The following is a 20,657-nucleotide window of genomic DNA, read 5'->3' as shown; positions in this document are numbered from 1 at the left end:
CTGGGTGAGCTGCAGTGTTGCATGTGCAGAGCCTCTGTGTGGATGCTGTCTAGTCAATGTGAGATACACAGATTTCTGTGAGTTTGAGGTCGGTGTGATCTATATAGTGAGTCCCAGAGGAAGCCAGGGCTATATTGTGAGATCCTGTCTCAAAAACAAGCAAACAAAAATAGATCTTTATTCTTTGTGCCAATTCCCAAAAGCCCATCCAGAAGCCTCAGATCCATCCACCCTGTCACTTCTAGACAACCACTTTCGGGCTCCTAACCAATTAACCAAGCCATCTACTACTGTCCCTGAGTCTGAATGGCATCCTTTTCACACTGTGGGAGTGGCCAGGTTCACTACCTGAACCTTTCTTACTGGGCTATCTCCTCATCGTTTTCCAGTGTAACTGCTGAATGGGGACATGGCGGGCCTAGACTAATTTCAGCTAACACCAACATGCCAAGTCAAGCTTCTTTCCTTGCTCTGTCATTGTGACATGTGGAATCGTTACTAGCACACATATACATGGGATAGGAGACACTGGATTATATAGTAATGAGTGACCTAGTATCTGGATCCGGTACCTTTGGATCTGGTTGAACCCACTTCAGGGCTCAGTAGCATTTAGAAGTTATTTAAGCTTTTCCTTTTTTGTGTGTATGTGTGTATGGATGTGATGTCTGTGTGTGTGGAATATGTGCAAGTATGGAGAGGCCAGACATCACGTGTTTCTCTGTCACTCTCTGCCTTTATTCCCTTGAAGTAGGGTCTCTCACTGAACCTAGAGCTAGTCTGGCAGCCAGCAAGCTTCAGTAATGACCCTGTCTCTGCCCTCAATAGCAGGGTTACAGGGGTGCATGGCCATGCCCTGCTTTTAACAAGTGTGCTGGGGATTTAAAATCAGGTCCTCATGCTTGAGCAACAAGCACCCTTACCTACTGGGCCATCTCCCTATACTCCACCTTCAGCTCTTTGAATTTCTGAGTTTGAACTTCAGGTATTTCTGCCCTTCCAGCCCGCACCTCCGTTTCCCTGCCCTCCAGCGGCACAGATATTAGACCCGTGAAGTTGCCCCATAGCCCCGTGCGCTGTTCAGTCTTTCCCAGTTTCTTCTCCATGCGCATTTCCCCCAGCTTCTTCCAGTTCAGGAATAATTGGGTCCTGATCACATTCAACGTTCCGACATCTCAGACATTGTGCACTTTTCACCTTTGCATTTATGTCTTAGTCCTATATCTACATGTATCAGCATCTTTCAACCATCCACCCCTCTCTCCTTCAGTAAGTAAGCCTTAACTGACATCTCTTACGGGTCAGACTCGTTTCTGGGTGCTGAAGCGATGGAAGACAGTTCGTCAGAAGTCATCTGAGAACAGTCAGCTGATAGGGGTAATGTTCTAGAACACAGCCCACTGACCGGAATCACAGACAACCTCCCTGGCCCTTCTGGCGTCAAAAGTCAGAGCTCCTGCTGTGAGGCGGGGCCCGGATACCACACTGTTGTATTACCACTTGCCAGGCTCTAGGCTTCAGCCTTCAATGGTTTGAGACAAGAAGCTGTGCCCCTTTGTTTCCTTTGGATCTGAGGAGGCGACAGGAGAGACGGGGCTGGCCTGGTGCCTTGGTCTAGTTTCCAGGCCGCTGCCAGGTGGACTAGTTCTGCCAAGGCCTCGCCTAGCCTCATTCCCTGACTGAAGAGGCCCGGGTGTTTGTTAATCCGCTCTCATCCGGCGGGCCCTTCCTGTCAGTGGAGCCTTATCAGAGCCCACAGATGTCGCAGTCCCGACTCCACCCTGATTGACAGCGCAGTCCCCAAAGTGTCTAAGGACCCTCTCGCCTGCAGCGCACCCGGCCCAGGTCCATTTGCTGTGGGAGTGCACGAAGGCCGGGAGAACCAGCGGCTGCGGTGAGCACGCGCAGCAGGCCGCCAGCCGGTCGCCCGAGGCGGCCCGGGGAGCCGCTAAGCCCACGGTGACGCGGCCCTTCCACCCGAGGCGACGGAGACCAACCCTCTTTCCACCTCCCAGGACCCGCCCTCCCTCCGGCCCAACCCCTTGCTCGAAATCGACCAATCACAGCGAGTAATGCTGGACGGCGGCGAGGCGTCCAAGCCAATGGAGCTGCTCGTTGTTTGCCTGCAGCGCCGCAGGCCGCACCCAGCTGGGCGGCGGGGGCGAGCTGGAGGCTGAGGGCTGAGGGCGGGAGAGGCCGAGGGCTGCGGCAGGCGGCGGGGGTGCGCGGCGGCCAGGGGGCGGAGCCCAGCGCGAGCCGCAGGCGAGGCGCGGGCCGCACTCGGACCCGGGAAGCTGCGCGCTGCCCCCGATTCTCCGCGGAGGTGAGGCCCGCGAGCGCGGCGAGGTCTCCGGGCCCGCAGCGGGCGTAGGGCCGGGGCGGCGGTGCTGGGCGGGCAGGGCATGGCCGGGCCCGCGGCCTCTGGGGCGCCTCGCCGGTGCTGACTGAGGAGGGCGCGGCGCGCGGGGTCTCTGCGCTCGCTTGCCGCCGAGTGCGGGGGTGAGGACGCCGCAGCGTCGCTTCCCCAGCCTGGCCCCGGCGGACGCGGGCTGGCTTCGGGGGAAGTGGCAGCTCGGCTTGGAGCTGACTGCTGGGCCTCAGGGGTCCTCCCGGGTCAGCATTGTGCGGGTGGTGGCCCCGCGCGCTGCTCGCGGCAGAGATAGTGGCAAGGGGCACCTGGGTTCCGTTTGTCGGGTCTTGTTAAAAATGACACCTTCTGCCCGAAGAGAAAAAGCCAGCGGTGTCCACGGATGGTAGTAGTGGGATGGTCATGGAACTTCCTGGAGATGGGGCTTGCCTTTCCTCCCTGTTGTTTTCGTTCAGACCTCTCCCTAAAACGCTTTCTCTTTTTATACTTCAGTTCCTGGTTCAAGGTATGTGGTAGGTGACTTGTGTTTGTTTTATGCACACCAATCTTGAAATAAATACTTCGGCTCACCTGAAACTGTTGTTGGTTTGACCATATGATTTTCGGCCTAAAATTGTTAATCCCCTAAAACCAAGAGCAGAGCTATAAAAGCTGTATGCATTGCCCCTCAGTTATTACAGTTGAAATTTTGTGTTTGTCACAAGTGGACTGAAGTCTTAATCGAGATAGGAACTAGAATGCTGACAGATCGGCTGTGTCAAGTCGGGAGAGCGATTAGATTCAACAGGCTCCAGGAAGGGAAGGGAATTTCAGATCTGGGGGTGAATTTTATAAGGGTGGGATTCTTAAAATTGCAGTCTTTAACGTAGAAACTGCAGCCAGTGATGTATAAATCACATTTTAATTCTACAATTTTGATGTACTTCTTTATGGGTAAAGTTGTGTGTGTGTTGTGCATGCCGTCCCCCCCCACCCCCATACCCCTGCCTCAGGTTCTTACTCTGTAGCTCAGAATGGCCTGGAACTTCAATTTTTGGCCTCTGCCCGCTTAGTTCAAGGATTAAGGTAAGGATTGACGCCACACCCTGTTAGCAAAGTTGTTTTTTGAGGAAGTAAATGGTTTTGACATTCAGAACGTCTCTTCAGGGTTTAGATGTGGTTTACAGCGGTGCAGGTGATTTGTTAGTTTACTAATGTGGTGTGTCGGTTAGCAAGATTCAGTAAATGAATCTAAATTCTAAAGCAGCCTCCAAACGTCTTCCCTTCTAAAATCTGTTTTATACAAACAATTCAGATTTTCACTTAACTCTTGGTATTATCTGATACTGTTGTTTAGTTTTGTTGATTTACCACAAAAAAAAAAAAAAATCCGTAACTTTCATGTTATCACATTGAGTCAGGAAATTAACTATTGAAATGTTTTAAAAGATGCTGTGCTGGCTAATTTTTAATGTCAACTTGACACAGGCTAGAGTTATTTGAGAAGGAACCTAACTTGAGAAAAAGTAGCCCCCCCCCCCCCACTAGATTGGCCAGTGGGCAAGCCTGTAGTGCATTTCTTAATTGATGGTTGATGTGGGAGCTCACTGTGTGGGCGGGGCCGCAGCTGGGCAGGTGCTCTGGGTGCTGTAGGAAAAAGGGCTAAGCAAGCAGTTGTAGCGACCCAGTAAGCAAGCAGCTTCCCTCCATAACATCTGCAGCAATCAGCTCCTGCCTCCCGGTTCCTGCTTTGAGTTTCTGCCCCGAATTCCCTGGATAAAGGACTACAAGCTGTAAGATGAAATAAACCCCTTCCTCCCCATGTTGATTTTGTGTTTTATTATAGCAATAGAAACCCTAACTAAGACAAGTCCCCAAGTATTTTTACTATGGGAAGTTTAGTTTGTATTGATTGTTCTTTTTTCTTTCCTCTCACACATGTTGAGCTCATATATATATATATATATATATATATATATATATATATATATACACGCACACACACACATGCACATATACACACACACACACACATTCACATTTGAGAGAGTAGCATTAAACAAGTCTTTATTTACTCATTCAGTTTCAACAATTAATAGCTGGATATCTGCAAAATGTGTTATTCTATTTTTAATCTACATTGTGCACTTCTAAACATCTGGAAAGACTGGAAATGAAATTTTGGGGGGGGCAGACAAGGTCTCTTTACAGAGCCCTGGCTGTCCTGGAACTCACTGTGTAGACTAGGCTGGTCCTGAACTCAGAAATCTGTCTCCTGAGTTCTGTTACGCTGTTTTTTTTTTTTTTTATTATTATTATTTTATTTTATTTTTTGGTGACAGTCTCAATTAGCCCAAGGTGCCCTTGAACTTTCGGATGAGAAAAGGCTAGCCTTAAACTTTTTAAAATATTTAACATTTTTATTTTCATGTGTGTCTGTGGACCAACCACTTGCATGCCTGGTGCCAGTGGAAGCCAGAAAGGGTGTCAGATCCCTTAACCTGGGGTTGCAGAAGATTGAGAACCGCCATGTGGATACTGGGACTTGAACTCAGGTTTTCTGGAAAAAGCAGTATTTGTATTCAAACCACTGAGCTGTACCTAACCCCAGGAAATCAAAGTACTTAGAGTTCTTGTTAGAAATTAACAAATGCTCTTAATTGCTGAGCTATTTCTTTCCAGCCTCAACTTTTAATCTATGATCCTGTTTCCTGCCTGTATCCCTGGGAGTGCTGGGATTACTGTGGTGTGTGTATATGTGGGTGGGGTGGGACCGAACCCAGGACACTGTGAAAGTTAGGCATGTACTCTACCAACTGAGTTACTTTCCTGCCTTGAAATTGTTTTCTAATAGTATCTAATTGTCATATGATTTTAAATGTTAAACAGTTCAGTATTGGGGCTGTGAAGTTCTGTTTAATGAAAAATAGGAATTGTGCATCCCTAATTAGAAATCTAAAATCCAAAGTGCTCTGAAGTCAAAACAACATGGACTTTGGAGTTTTTAGGCTTATTTATTTTATGTACATAAATGTTTTGGTTGCATGTATGTCTGTGTAGCACACATGTACGCCTGATGCTGGAACATACCAGAAGATGATATCAGATCCCCTGGAACTAGAGTTATAGGTGGTTGTGATCCCCCTGGAACTAGAGTTATAGGTGGTTGTGATCCGACGTGTGGGTGCTGGGAGCTGAACCTCAGTCTTCTGTAAAAGGAAAGAGTTCTCTTAATCACTGACCCAACTTTCTACTCCTGGAGTTTGGAGTTTTATTGTGACCCTGATGTGATGGGTTGTCACAGATGCAGGCCTGTAACACATAATTTACTAAACATCCCCAAAGCAAAAAGACCTGTTCAGTCTGTGATACACACACTTTGTTTCATGCACAAAATTATTTAAAGTATGTCGGACTGGATGGTTAACTCACTATAAGAGTACTGATGTAGCATGTATGAAATCTTAGGTTTGATCCCTCGTATAGAAATGAAAAAAAAATGGACATTATTACAAATGCACACTATTACATACTGGCTATGTTTGTAAGGTGTATTGTTTATAGACTGTGGTCCTGTTTCTGACATAAAACATATGGCAATTATTCCAACCTGAAATCAAGTTTTTTTTTAATCCCATGCTTCTCAGAACACTTAAACTGTGTTTAGAAATTACATTTTGAGCATTTGGGGTTTTTTCTTTGCTGTACCAGTTTAATTATTGTTTGAACTAAAATTCACAAAGGCCAAAAAAACAAGCCTATAGGGCTGGAATTGTACCTTAGTTGTTAGAGTGCTTGCCTAGCATGCATAAAACTATTATTATTTTTTAAAAAAAGTCAAAATTAAAAAAAAACAAAAACTAAACAAAGTAACAGCACAATAATAACTGAATCTTATATACGATATGATTACTTAACATACACATAAATATTCAAATGCCTTTTTAGGCCAGAAACATGATTCTTAAAATAGGAATTTAGCATGATTTTAAATCATAACAGAACTGTTTATAAATATATGTATATATTTTATTTATTTTTATTTTATGTGCACTCATGTTTTTTCTGTATGTATGTCTCTGTGAGGGTGTCAGATCGTTGGAGCTACAGACAGTTGTGAGCCGCCATATGGGTGTTGGGAATTGAATCTAGGTCCTTTGAAAGGGCAGTTAGTGTTCTTAACCACTGAGCCATCTCTTCCAGCGCCCCCAGAACTGTTTTATAGTTAATGTTTGTTCTGACCATCCACAGTTAGGAAACATGGAAAGAGTTCAGTTTGCCTTTGATCTTTATTTTTTTCAGAAGTACAGTTTAAAACAGCTGGTATGAGTGACCTGGAATATATTGATAACTTGCACCTCTCTTGTCTGAAGGAAAACAAAACACAACATCAACATTGTTAATGATATTTGTTCTTTGAAAGTGTTGGGCATGTTCAGATCTGGCTTCATATGAATCTGTGCTTCTTAGGAGTGGGGGAAACTACATCTTGAACATGGGACTGGAGTACGTAGGCCAGTCACTTTGTGTTTGTAAAAATGATACTGGGGCTGGAGAGGTGTCTCAGTGGTTAAGAAAAGCACTTACTGTTCTTGCAGAGGACCTAGCAACAAGTCCCATCACCCACGTGGTGGCTCAAAACAATCTAATGCCTGTTCCAGAGGATCCAGAACCCTCCTTGAACCTCCTCAGGTACCAGGCATACATGTAATACACATACATACATACATGCAGGCAAAACAGTCACATAAAAAAAAAAAAAAAAAAGCTACTAAAATGGGGTTCCAGGAGCTGAAGAGATGATGGTTCATCAGAGAGAATATTTGTTGCTTTTATAGAGGACCCAGGTTGGGTTCTAAGCACCTGCATTGGGTGTCTGAATTTTTAATGCCATGGTAAAACACCATGACCATAAGCAACTTGGAGAGGAAAGGGATGCTTACACCTCCACTTCACAGTCCATCAAAAGAAGTCAGGCCAGGAGCCCAGAGGTAAGGACTGATGCACAGTGATCCACATCAATCATATCCATCAAGAAAATGCATCATGGGCTAGTCTGGTGGGGGACATTTTCTCAACTGAGGTTCCTTCTTCCCAAATGACTCTATTCTGTGTCAAACTGACATAAAACTAGCTATGACAATGGATGAATCCTATTAAATTCAGTCCCAGGAGTTACTACACTGGTTTTTGTTTTTGCCTCATTAGGCACTTGTACACGTCACACGAGCACACACACAAGTAAGTAATCTCAGGCCAGGTGTGGTGGCACATGTATTTCGTCTTAGCACTTGGGAGGCAAAGACACAGATCTCTTGAAGCCAGCCTTGTCTATACAGTAAGTTCAAGGCTAGCCAGTGCTGCATAGTCAGACTATCTAAAAAACAAAAATGATTCATTAAAAAGAATTAACCAGCAGGGTGGTGGTTACATAGGCCTTTGATCCCAGAATTTGGGAGGCAGGCAGTTTGGTTTAAGTTTGAAGCTAGCCTGATCTATAGATCTAGTTCCAGGACAGCCAGAGCTACACAGAGAAACCCTGTCTTGAAAAATCAAAAAAGAAAAAAATAGACAAGGAATAAAAAATTAATGTGTTTTGCTTTTAGACTGGCTCTCACTGTAGCCCTGACTAGCCTCTAAATCGAGTTTGTCCTGCTTCTGCCTACTGAGTGCTGGGATTAAAGGCATGCATGCTTAGCTGGTATTAACAATAGTAAAAACCTGGAAACAAATATCCATCGTTATGGCAATGACTAAATTAGAGTATGTCTGTAAGGTGAATGCCTTGAAGATGTTAAATAGATGGAGAAATGGTAGTAAGCATTAAACATTTTTCCAGGTACAGTAAATGGAAAGAGACAAAATATTATGTGTAACTATTTGTTTACTTATTGCTGTGTCTGCACATGTGTTTGTGGGTATGCTTTCGGTAATAGGCAGTAGTCTTCATTGCTACTTTTTTTTTTTTTTTTTTTTTTTTTTTGTCCCCTGGGATAGGGAAGGGTATGTCACTGTACTTAGAACTTTGGCTGATTTAGAATTTAATGCTTTAGCTGCCTCTTTTGGCTAGCCTAGATGGTCAGTGGGCCCATGGTGTTTGCTATCTTTGTCTCCACTGAGTGCTGGAATTACATGAAAGCATCACTAAGCCCTGCTTTCACATGAGTCCTAAAGATTGAAGCACTTCAGTACCCTTGTATCTCTGTCTTTGGCACCTATGAAGTATCTTATCCAGTTCACATAGTGACACTATTCTCATTGCTTATGAAGAAATGCAGGCATGCAGAGATGAAGAGATGGACCTCAGGTTATAGGTCGTGGCGGTTTTAATGAGAATGGCCCCTGTAGGCTCATCTGTTTGGATACTTGGTTCTTGTTATCTGTGAAGGAGCAGGAGGTGTGCCACTGGGGGCAGGCTTGAGGTTTCAAGAGCTTTCCTCCATTCCCATTGTGCTCTCTGCCTTAATGGATTCTAACCCTCTAAAATCATAAGTTCAATTAAATGCATTCTTGTATAAATTGCCTTGGTCATAGTGTTTTATCACAGCAATAGAAAAGTAACTAACATAAGCCCAAGGGTGGTAGGTAGCTCACTCCTTTAATTCCAGCCCTTAGAGGCAGAGGAAGGTAGATCTCTGTGAGTTCCAGGCCTGGTCTATAGAACAAGTTCCAGGACAGCCAGGCTACACAGAGAATGCCTACCCCGAAAATAAAAGCAAAACAAAGCAACAAAAAACAAAAAAGGAAGGAAGAAAGAAACACATGGGTAAACTTGGATCATAATACTGGTGGTCTGACTCCAGGGCCTAAGCATTAGGTATGAATCAAACATTTAAAAAAAAAATTAAAGACTTTTTAAAATAAAAAATTTTATATACTATATTTTGACCATATTCTTTCCCCTCCCCTAACAGTAATGGAATTTTTACAGATTCCCAAGCCAGATTCTTTTCTGTGTCAGTGACAAAAACCCACTGATTTTGGAAACATAAACAAGCCAGAGTGTAGTAGAGTTCACTTAAATTTGGCCATCTACGATGGGTGGCTTCTCTCTAGTTGCCTCACCCATTGTTGTTTTCAAAACCCCACCCTTTGAATGGTGTTCATTTAGAGGTTGAGTTGAAGTGAGAATCTTATGAATTCTTGGTGCTATATGTGTAGCAGAACAGAATACAGTAGTTTACCTTAAAGTACAAAAAGAAATACAATAGAGTATATAATAGAATGTTGTTTCTAAGGGCTGGACATGTAGCTTAGCTTACCTAGTATATAGAAAGCCTGGCTTCAGTCCCCTGCACTGTCTCTCTACAAACAGCAGCAGCAGCAACAACTTAAAATGTTTTGAAGAGAGTTTCGTATAGCCTAGGCTGACCTCAGATTTGCAGTATAGCCACAGATGATCTTGAACTTCTGATCTTCCTGCCTTCAGAGTGCTGGGATTACAGTGTGTGCTACCACACCTGGTTTTAAGAACAGCTTTTGGCACTGAGAAATGAATCCAAGGGCTCCACCACTGAATTAAATTCCTAACCCACAAATGAAATATCATGCTGCTTTTACATTTTATCAGCACTAGAATAAAGAAAACATTTACCACTTATAGATTATGCACATTATATCACACTGCTAGGCATTTTATATTTATTGCTTATTTTTATAACTCTTCTTGTTATTACTACTTTTTCATTTTAAAGACTACTTTTTGATTTTAAAAAAGAGATTTATTTTGGCTAACAGTTCTGATTCGGGCTTGAGAAATTATACCTGGTGATGATCTTTTTGCTGGCAGAGCCCCAAGACAGGGCAGAACAGAGGCAATTTGAAGTGGGAGACACCCTAGAAATGTGCCTTGAGAGCAGATGGTTTCTGTGTTGGGTTCCTTAGCAGGAAGCTAGCTATGCCTCCAAAGCAGCTAATGTGCAAGGGAATGATCCATGACAGCTAAATAACAGGCCTGGATGTGGACCCGAGGCTGTATTTTTGACAGTGCCTGGGAATGGTGTTGCTGTTGAAGGAGCAAAGGATGATGATTCAGCAGTTCTGGTCCAAGGGGAAGATGCCACATCTGGTGGTGGTGTTCTTGTTGACATAGCCCCAAGACAGAGTCAGATATCACCGGAGGAAAGAGAGGGAAAGCATCTGTGTGTGCTCAGCCTGCCTGCCTGCCTGCCTGCCTGCCTGTTTTTGGAACATGGTTTCAGTTTGTAGCCCAGGCTGTCCTTGAACTCCTAATCCTCTTCCTTCCCTGTGCTGGTATTGTGAGCACTAGCCACCATGTTCAGCTACACTTGCTGTTTCTAAAGGCCCAACAGTCCTGTAACACTGCCAAGTTTATTGCAGATGAAACTGGGCACAAAAGGTGATAGGCTTCCCAAGGTCTGACTATTGCAGATGATAATGCAGTTAAGGGCACTGCTGGGACTTCAAGGTCAAGAACTGGAAGAGAAGAAACTGAGCCACCTGTATGGGAAGGAGGGGTCACTGGCATTGAAATAACTGATGTACACATTCATCAAAATAAATCTGTGGATTAGGGGAAGGCTTAAATTAGAGACACTGGACAAAAGACTAAGGAACTATTTAATAATGCTTTAAACCTTTGATGGAGCCTATAAAGAAATGGCAATTTTCTTTTTTATTTCTTTGTTTTGACACTATGTCTCACTATGTAGTTCCCATTGGTTTGAAACTCACAGGCCAGCCTCAGTCTAACCATTCTCCTGCTTCAGCTTCCTCAGTGATGGGATTACATGTGTGAAAACCCTGCCTGGCAATATCTTTCTTTTAAAACTTTTTATTATTATTTATGTGGGGGAGTGTGTGCTTATAGGCGGTCAGAGGACATCTTCGTGGAGTTGGACAACTTCTGTCTTACGAGGATTCTGGGGATCAAACTCAGGTCGACAAGCTTTCATGACAAGTGCTTTACTTGCTGAGCCATTTGCTGGTCTTGTAACTTACTTTTTAAAAGTAGAGATCACTGTGGGGAAAAAAGTACAAAAGTTGGGTCTGATGGTGTAGGCTGTAATCTCAGCCACTCTGGAAGCTGAGGCAGGAGGATAAAAAATTCAGAGCTTGCCTGTGGGCGAGTTGGTGAGAACTTGTTTTTTTTTTTTTTTTTTTTAAAGGACAAAAAGAATAGAGTAGATAAGGCTGAGTGAGGCCCCAGGTTTAATCTCCAGTCAAGGAAAAGAACAGTTTGCTGATGTGAATAAATAAAATGTTAAACTATTTGCTTATCAAAAAAGTAAAGTCATAGATGATCTGGGGTAGTGGCTGTATTTGGTGCCCCCACCCTTACCCCCGCACAAAGACAGGGTTTCTCTGTGTAGCCCTGGCTGTCCTGGAACTTTCTCTGTAGATCAGGCTGGCCTGGAACTCAGAGATGAACCTCTCTCCCAAGTGCTGGCGTTAAAGGTGTGTATACCACCATTTTTTTTTTTTTTAAATTTTGTTAAAGACAGGATTTCACTCTGTAACTTTGGCTAGCCTGGCACTTGCAGACTGGCCTGGAATTGACAGAGATCCACCTGGATTGGCCTTGTGGGTGCTGGTTGATTTTAAAATTTTATCCTTTGACAGTTTCACAGTCTCATAGAAGGAAACAATATACCTTGATCACATGCTCCCCAATTTGTCCTCTCACTCTTTCAAGAAACCTCAGACTCCTTCCTCCCACTCTGCCTGGGCACCCCCAGAATGTCTCCCCCCACCTTTTTTTTTAGACAGGGTTTCTCTGTGTTGCTTTGGAGCCTGTCCTAGAACTCACTCCGTAGACCAGGCTGGACTGGAACAAGCCTTTGTATTAACTGCCAACCACTGCAGAGAACAGCTTCTCTGGCCAAGGTAGGGGGCAGCATTAAATGTATGTGTATGGGCATAAATATTTAGAAGTCAGTCTGACATCACGTATAGCAAAACAACAGTAGTAGGTTCCTCCCTGGAACCTGTGACTCTCAACCCCTGACCTTTTGAACAATTTTTACAGTACCATATATGAAGTTTTTCTTGTGGATCAGGCCTCAGATCCCAAGCAAAAGCAGTTGGATAACCTTCATGCTACAATTGTGCCAGTGGGCACATCTTACCTGGCAGGCTGGTATTACAGCGTGCAGGATTGGTTGAAGGGATACCATCGATGTCTTCTCAAGCAGCATGCATAGCATCTTCTGGCATTGTGAAAGCAGGGACGGCTGCAGGTCCTTTCAAGCTTGATTTCTTTGTATCTTGTAACAAAGGGTGTCTTCAGCAGTAGGGTCTCACCATCTTTCTGTTGGGCAACCAAGTGCAGTGACAGTAGGCTGTGTTGTTTTTAGGGTCTTTGGGCTTCTGTGACAGAATTTATAAGGAGGTATCCTGTGCCTGGTTCTTTTTCTCTGTCTTTCTTGACAGGGACTTACTTACTGTGTGGCCTTTCCTGGTTTGGAACTTGATTTGTAGATCAGGCTGTCCTTGAACTTAAAGAGATTTGCCTGCCTCTGCCTCCTGATTGCTAGGATTAAAAGTGTGCACCACCATACTGACTTCTTTCCTTCCTCTTTCCCTCCCTCCCTCCCTCCCTCTTTCTTTTTCTTTTTTGTGGTACTGGGGATTGAACCCAGGGCTGTATGCTAATTATTTCCAAATTTATAGGAATAAACACATCAAAATCTCAAAAAATAGAAAAAAGAAATGAATAAAAAAACTGGAGAAAGGGCTCAACACTTAAGAGCCCTGGCTACCCTTCCAGAGGATCAGGGTTCAATTCTCAGCACATACATGGCAGCTCACAACTGTCTAACTCCAGTTCCTGTGGACCTGACAACCTCACACCAATGTACATAAAATAAAATTATTAAAAAAAAAAAAAAAAAAGGATTGACCCTAAGGCCATGTGATAGCTTTACAAAAATATATAGAGATAAATGCATAAAGATACATAAATGTTTGGTCTTCCCTCCTCACAGATACATCCAGAGGTGTGTGTTATAACTGATTCTAGGGCCAGTCAGGTTGACAAGGAAACTGAGCTGTCACCCTTACTAAGAGAGCAAATCCTGCCAGTTTGCCAAGCAGGAAAACTTGGCTCACATTGCCTGCTTCCTTCTTCGGATCTGCATGATCCAAAAAGAAAGTGGCTTTTACTTAACTCCAACTCACTTTCTGTTACGGGACTTTCTTTTCCTGCTGTAGATATTTCCAGTATCAGGCTTGCCCTTTTTCTTTTTTGTTTTGTCTTTTGAGATATGGTTTCTCTGTGTAGTCCTGGCTGTCCTGGGATTTGCTTTGTAGACCAGGCTGGCTTTGAACTCAGAGATCCACGTGTCTTTGCCTCTTGAGTGCTAGGATTAAAGGCATGTGCCACCATACCTGGCAAAATAGGTATTTTTTTGTTTTGTTTTATTTGTTTTTTGAGACAGGGTTTCTCTGTAGCTTTGGAGGCTGTCTTGGAATTCACTCAGTAGATCAGGCTGGCCTTGAACTCACAGAGATCCACCTGCCTCTGCCTCCCTAGTGCTGGGACTAAAGGTGTGGGTCACCACTGCCTGGTCAAATATGTATTTTTATCATCCCCCATTTTCTTTGGAAAAACTAAGGTGCACATAGTGATATTGCCCAAGAGGTATGTCTCATGTGTATCAGCCAAGAACTTTTATTTTGCGTGTTGATACAGGTTCTCACCATGTAATTCAGGTCTGATTGGAATTCATTCTGTAATCCAGTTTGGCCTTAAATTTAATTAGTCCTGTGTCAGCCTCCTAAATGCTGGGATTATAGGTATGTATCACTTTCGTAAGATTTGAACCTTGGCAATGCTTAGCTTTACCATTTTTTGTTTTTGTCCTGGAACTCACTCTGTAGATGAGGCTGGCCTTGAACTCACAGAGATCCACTTGCCTCTGCCTCCCGAGTGCTGGGATTAAAGGCATGTGCCACCATGCCCGGCTCTAGCTTTACCACTTATACCTCATACATTCCAGCAGTTGAAGGACTTGAGTGTCTGGCTCCCTACTGGCTACCCATAGAGTGGCAGGTTAAAGGTGGAGAACAGTTGTTGGGACCAATTGACAATAACCCAGCAGATGGCTGATAGAAGTTACACAGAGAAGAGGGTGACAAAAGTACTGTGTAACTTAGTACATGTTCTGGCTCTTGTCACTGTTGTATATCTGCCTGCTCCATGGCTTCACTACAGTTTGTATGTGTGTGTGACTGTATGAATTCCAGTGATGTATGTGTTTGTACACCTATGTAGAAGCAAGCCATGTGTTCCTCAGTTGCTTTCCACTTTAGTTTTTGAAACAGGTTCTCTCTGTCAGCTTGGAGCTCACCAATTCAGCCAATGGGCTGTAGGGACCCACCCATCTGCCTTCCTCCAGCTGTGGTTACAGATGTGCGCTGCTCCTGCCTGGGTGCTGTACTCCCAGACTCAGGACAGGACCTCATGCTTGCATGACTAAGCTGTCTCACCAACCTTGTAGTAGTTTTGTGTATACTATTTTAATAACACATTATTGGCTGTTCCCTGTGTAAGATCATTTATTTTACTTTTGAGGCAGGATTTTTAGTCTGTAGCCTAAGCAAGCCCAGAACTGTTTGAATTTCCCCTGTTTAGATTCCCAAGAGCAATGTCATCTGGGTTTAATGTCACTGTCTTTGTTGGGGAATGGTGGTACATGCCTTTAATCCCAGCACTGAGGAGGTAGAGACAGGCAGATAGCTGAGTTCCAGGCCAGCCAGAGTGAGTTTCAGGACAGCCAGGGTTATACAAATCCTGTTTTGAAAATAAAAACAAAAAAGATCACTTTTATCTTTATTTACATTTATTTTTTGGTTTTATGAGATAGGGTTTCTCCGTGTAGCCCCAGCTGTCCTGAACTCACTCTGAAAGGCCAGGCTGGCCTTGAACTTAGATCTGCCTGCCTCTGCCTCCTGAGTGCTGAGATTAAATGTGTCCCCACCACCACTAACTACAAAAAGATCACTTTTATTATGTTATATTTTCATCTTGTTCTGTAGTTATCAAATCATCCTGATATGCTCCTTCCACATAGAATTAAATATATTGACTATTAATTGCACATTATGTGTAATGGGAATGTGTAGGTATATCCTGTGTATATTTTATGTGTGGTTCTGGGAACATGCTAGTCAAGTTACCACTGAGCTACATTCCTAGTCCTCTGATCCCCTCCCAACATCCCCTTAGGTTAGTGCTACTGTCTATCCTAATGTGTTTAATTAGATTGCAGAATGGCCCCCTCATCAAATCTATTTAGACTTCTTTATGCTAATGTGTGTGGTCAGCCCCTTGCTTTCTTTCTCTTCTGCAGTCTTTGGGTTCATTGCCCTGCAAGCTTAGTTGTGGTGCCTGTGAGGTCTAGAAATCTTTTCTTTCTCTCCCTCTGGGAGTTATACCTACTCTAGTCTCCAAATCTAGTCAGCTAGGGACAGATAAAGCTGCTTTTGTTGTTCATACTGACTTTGAGAATTGACGTAATTCTTTGAAACAGAAAACCCAGTTACAGAGATATACAAAACCCAGTTTTATACACAGATCATCCACTTGCAGTCTGGAATTCCTTTGTGGATGGTAAACTGAAATTTGGAACCTGTTTGTTAGTGTATAACTATATCTGTCCTCAGTGTCTTTTGAATTATATGTCTAGTTGTGGTTGAATGAATTGAAATAGTGACTTTTCACAGCCAGATGCCCCAGAATCCAAACAGAATTTGAATGACATTGTTGGTCCAGAATGCTAGACCAGGTGTACTTGTCTTTAATGTGTACTTATTGTTATTTTGAGTGTTCTATGAATAAGGCCGGGATGAGGTGTGTGAGATGCACAAGTTCTTGCTCTGTGGGGATTGCATTCTAGAGAGGGAGATAGTATATTTCTGATCTGTTACTAATAGTTATCCTCCCCCTCAGTACTACTAGAGATTGAATTTAGAGTTTTGTTTTACCGCTTTTTTTTTTTTTTTTTTTTGAGACAGTGTCTTGTGATACGCTGGAGCTGGTCTTAAAGTGTTCATCCTATGCCAGCCTTCCAAGTGATGGGATTACAGACCTAAACCATTACATCCCAGCTTAAAACAGCTGTGTTAAATAAAGATGCGTAAAGAGGACTGGCATGTAAAAGATGCTTGCCATATTAAGACAAACTTGTTCTTGCAACCCATGGTGGAACTGACTTAGAAGTTATTCCCTTCACATTTATGTATGCATGTGAGGAAAGTCAGGGAAATAGGGCATGCATAGAACTGGAGAGATGGCTAATTGGTTAAGAGCATGCACTGCTATTGGAGAGGATTCCACTTTGAGTTCCAGCATCTGTGATAGGAGGTTCACAACCATCTGTCACTCTAGCTCAGTGGTTCTCAACCTTCCTAATGCTTTGACCCTTTCATACAGTTCCTTATCTTGTGGTGATCCCCAACAATAAAAATATTTTTGTTGCTACTTTATAAATGTAATTTTGCTACTCTAGGAACTGTAATGTAAATATGTGTTTTCTGATGGTCTTAGGGGATCACTGTGAAAAGGTCTCTAACCCCCAGATGGATAGAGACCTAAAGGTCTAAAGGTTGAGAACTACTGTGTCTGCTCCAAGAGATCTGGTACCTGTAATCATGTGTACATATCCCTGCCCCTCAGGGATTTTTTTTTTTTTTTTTTTTTTTTTTTTGAGATAGGGTTTCACTATGTAGCTCTTGCTGTTCTGGAACTTACTCTGTAGACCATGTTAGCCTTGAACCCTGTGAATCACCTGCCTCTGCCTTCCGAGTGCTGGGATCAGAGCACCACTACTGCCTGACTGGGTCAAGTATAGTGACAAATCCCTGCAATACCAGTACTCAATCTGAGACCGGGGATCTGGAGTTTGATGCAGGCATTGGCTGTGGGGTGAGACTGTCTCAAAAACAGTCATGACAGGGTAGAAAGGGAAGCAGGTAGGACGCAGCGACACAAACCTGTTATCTGAGTACTGGAGAAGTTGAGGCAGGATGCAAACGTTTGAAGCCAGACTCGGTTATATAGAAAGGCCTTATCTAAAAGTTGTAAAAAACCTGGGTTTGGTGGTGCAAATCTTTAATCTCAGGGCTGGGAAGGGAGAGGTTTCTGTGAGTTACAGGTCATGCTGGTCTGCTCTGATTTACATAGTGAGTTCAAGCTAGGACTGTATAGTCAGACACTTGTCTCAAATAAAATAAGATACAATACATGTATTACTATGCCACACCATGGAATAGGTATGATGCAATAAAATAAGATGTAGGGAGACAAGGTTAGGGGAAATGCAGAGTTCTGTTTTGAGTAAGTTAGGTGTTAGGACATCTAAGTACATTATTATTATTATTACTACATACACGAGTTAGATTGATGGTTAAAAGTTTATTAGTCCATTGGTACACATAGCTAAGGGATTTATTTATTTATTTATTTATTTATTTGGTTTTGAAACACTTGGATTGCTTGCTAATACTTAAAAGTGTTGATAATTGGGTCCTGCTCTCAGAGATTTACATTCCTTGGGTCTGGGCTAGTTTTTTTTTTTTTTTTTTTTTTTTTTTTTTTGGAGCTCTTCGGAGACCCTCCCCATTTTCAACATTTAGCACTTGAGTGTACTGGGAGGGAGGGAGAGACCAAGAGATAGAGAGAGAGACAGGCAGAGAGAGAGGGAGACACACACACACACATACAGAGAGAGAGAGAGAGAGATAGAGGAATCAGCATGCAGGCATATCGTGATGGAGCAATACCTGAGCACTTAGATACTTAGATCTCAATCCACAGCAGCAGCAAAGAGAGAAAAAAATTTAATAGAGAATGCATGCCATGGGCTTTTGAAGCCTCAGAGCTAATCCCCCCCCCCAATCCTCAGAGCCATACCTCCTCCAACAAGGCCATACCTCCTAATCCTTCTCAGACAGTTCTACCCTAGGGACCAAGTGTTCAAATATGAACCTGTCTCCACATTCAAACCACCAAATAGAGGGCTGCCCTGTGTGTGATTCTTACCTGAAACAACCCTTATACAACCCTTATAGGCTGGAATCCCACTGCATTGGCAAGATGGAAATAACCTCTGCCAAGTGGGGCTAATATGGATTCAGAAAATATGTAGTTTTAGGCCAGGTTTGGTGGCACACACTTTTAATCTCAACACTTGGGTAGTGGATACATGCTGATCTCTTGTGAGTTCAAGACCAGCCTGCTCTACAAAGCAAGACCCAGGACAGCCATGGTTATACTGTGAGGCTGTCTCAACCCCCTCATTCTCCATTCCCCCCCAAAAGAAAAATCCAACCCAAACCAAAAGATGGCCAAATACTTAGTTTTAGTCAAACAGTGTTGATTTAGAGGGAACTCATTAATAGTTGTTCAGATACAAATGGAGACATTTTGAGCAAGGCCATCCTTTGTTTGGAATATTCTCAATTTAATTGAAAGTTTGGCCAGGTGGTGGTGGTGATGGTGGCCCATGCCTTTAAACCCAGCACTTGGGAGGCAGAGGCAGGCAGATCTCTGTAAATTCCAGGCCAGGTCTACAGAGTGAGTTCCAGGACAGGCTTCAAAGCTACAGAGAAACCTTGTCTCAAAACAAAACAAAACAAAATTTGGCTACTTTAGTATATTTAATGTCTTTTGTTTTATATTTTTGAGGCAGAGTTTCTCTGCATAGCCCTGGCTGTCCTGGAACTCACTCTGTACACCAGGCTGGCCTCACAGAGATCCACCTGCTTCTGCCTCCTGGGTACTGGAATTAAAGATATATGCCATCACTTCCCTGCTTAAGACAGTCTCTTACAAGCTTCATCTTATTACCTGTGAATATAGGTTAAGGGCATACTACTAAAATACCTCAGTTGCAGAATATATTTTTTAGTACCTGTATAGATTGAAACGGGTGGAGATGGCAAGACGGCTCTGCCTGTCAGGTGCCTGCAGGGCTCTCTGGGTAGGTGGCCCGTCTGTCCTGGAACTGCTCAGCCTGTCTCATAAGTGCCCAGATTGAAAGGTGTGACCACCACTGCCTGGGTTATTTTAAATTATTTTTATAAATTAACTTTAAAATCTATTGTGATGCACACAGTCATCACTACCCAGTTCCTTACTCCTCTAGTGCTCTTCCCTTTTAAATTTCTTGTGAGTGTTTTAATTTCTTTATGTAAATATAATTGAGGTTTTACTCTCCCATTTATGTACCATTTTGTGTATTTTCATTTTTTCACTCAACAGTATATCCTTATTTTGTGAAAACACTTGTACACTTAAAATCACTTGATAGCATAAATTCTTAAATTTCTAATAGCTATGTGGTGACTTTTCAGAGGGCATACTTTTGACTGTTACCTAAAGTTGTGTTTGAGGTTCTAAATGATTCCTGCCTCGATCAGGAGAGGAAACCTGGCTCATCTTCAGACGCCTCAGAGCTAACAAAGCTGCACATGTAGCCTTTGTGTTTGTGTGCAGAATAGAGGCTCAGTCTCACACACTAGCTGTTTCTTCTGAGCTTTCTTTTGCCCTTAGTCTTCACAGAACCAATTACTTCACAAAGAGGAACATTCAGACCATTGATTCTAGGGGGAAAATGCTTGTTTGTTGTGGTCAGTATTTCACACTTCCTTACCTGTAATCTTGCCAGACCTCTCCACTTAGCCCTCCCCTCAGAAAAATAATTAAAAAGGCAGACCAGATTACTACTTAGCAACTGTCCCTCATGGGATGTTCTTCAGAAAGAACTTGGGTTCAGGGTGCAGTTCAGTGGCAGAGTATTGGCTCAGTACCCTTGAAGACCTGTATTTGATCTCCAGCACCAAAAGGGGAGGAAACAAATAAACAAAACTATTACAGAAGCATATCTCTGTGAGCTTGAGGCTAAGCCTTATTTACACAGTGAATTTCAGGCCAGCTGGAGCTAAATTGTGAAACTTTTTTATGCATATTTTAAAAAAATACAGTAGTTGAATAGTAATCTTGTAAAGAAGCAAAAATAGAACAGCTGGCATTATTGACAAGGTTGTGTTATTTTCTTTTTCCTTTAAGATTAAAAAAAAAAATGTGCAAAGCAATACAGAGAAACCCTGTCTTGAGAAACAAAACAAAACAAAAGTATGTGTGTGTGCTGTGCCTGAGTTCAGTGCTGGTGGAGGCCAGAGGCATGTGAGCTCCTGGATCTGGAATTAACTGTGGTGTTGCAGCCACGCAGTTCTCATAACACACAGTTGTCTGCTACTGTACCGGTAGAATTTCTGCACTGACTGCATTTCTACCTTTATTTTTTGCTGGGCTTAGGAAAGTTGGGTTTGGAGTATGGAGGGTTTT

General features: G+C 43.1%; 1 protein-coding gene across 14 annotated transcripts in view; it reads left to right on the top strand.

The window, feature by feature from the left end:
* Positions 1-2,154: 2,154 nt before the first annotated feature.
* Add1 (adducin 1) overlaps positions 2,155-20,657 on the top strand; it is a 61,445-nt gene continuing 42,942 nt past the window's right edge. For 12 of the 14 annotated variants that reach the window (XM_051200414.1, XM_051200413.1, XM_051200412.1 and 9 more), the window contains exon 1: positions 2,155-2,323. The gene's annotated coding sequence lies outside the window, so the exon portion shown is untranslated. The remainder of the gene's footprint in view (positions 2,324-20,657) is intronic. The other 2 variants (XM_051200424.1, XM_051200423.1) reach the window with 1 other exon arrangement.

Source organism: Phodopus roborovskii, unplaced genomic scaffold (assembly GCF_943737965.1).
Source record: "Phodopus roborovskii unplaced genomic scaffold, PHOROB, whole genome shotgun sequence".
In the NCBI taxonomy this organism is placed as follows: domain Eukaryota; kingdom Metazoa; phylum Chordata; class Mammalia; order Rodentia; family Cricetidae; genus Phodopus; species Phodopus roborovskii.
Note: the sequence above shows the minus strand (reverse complement) of the source record. Positions and strands in the feature narration are given on the sequence as shown.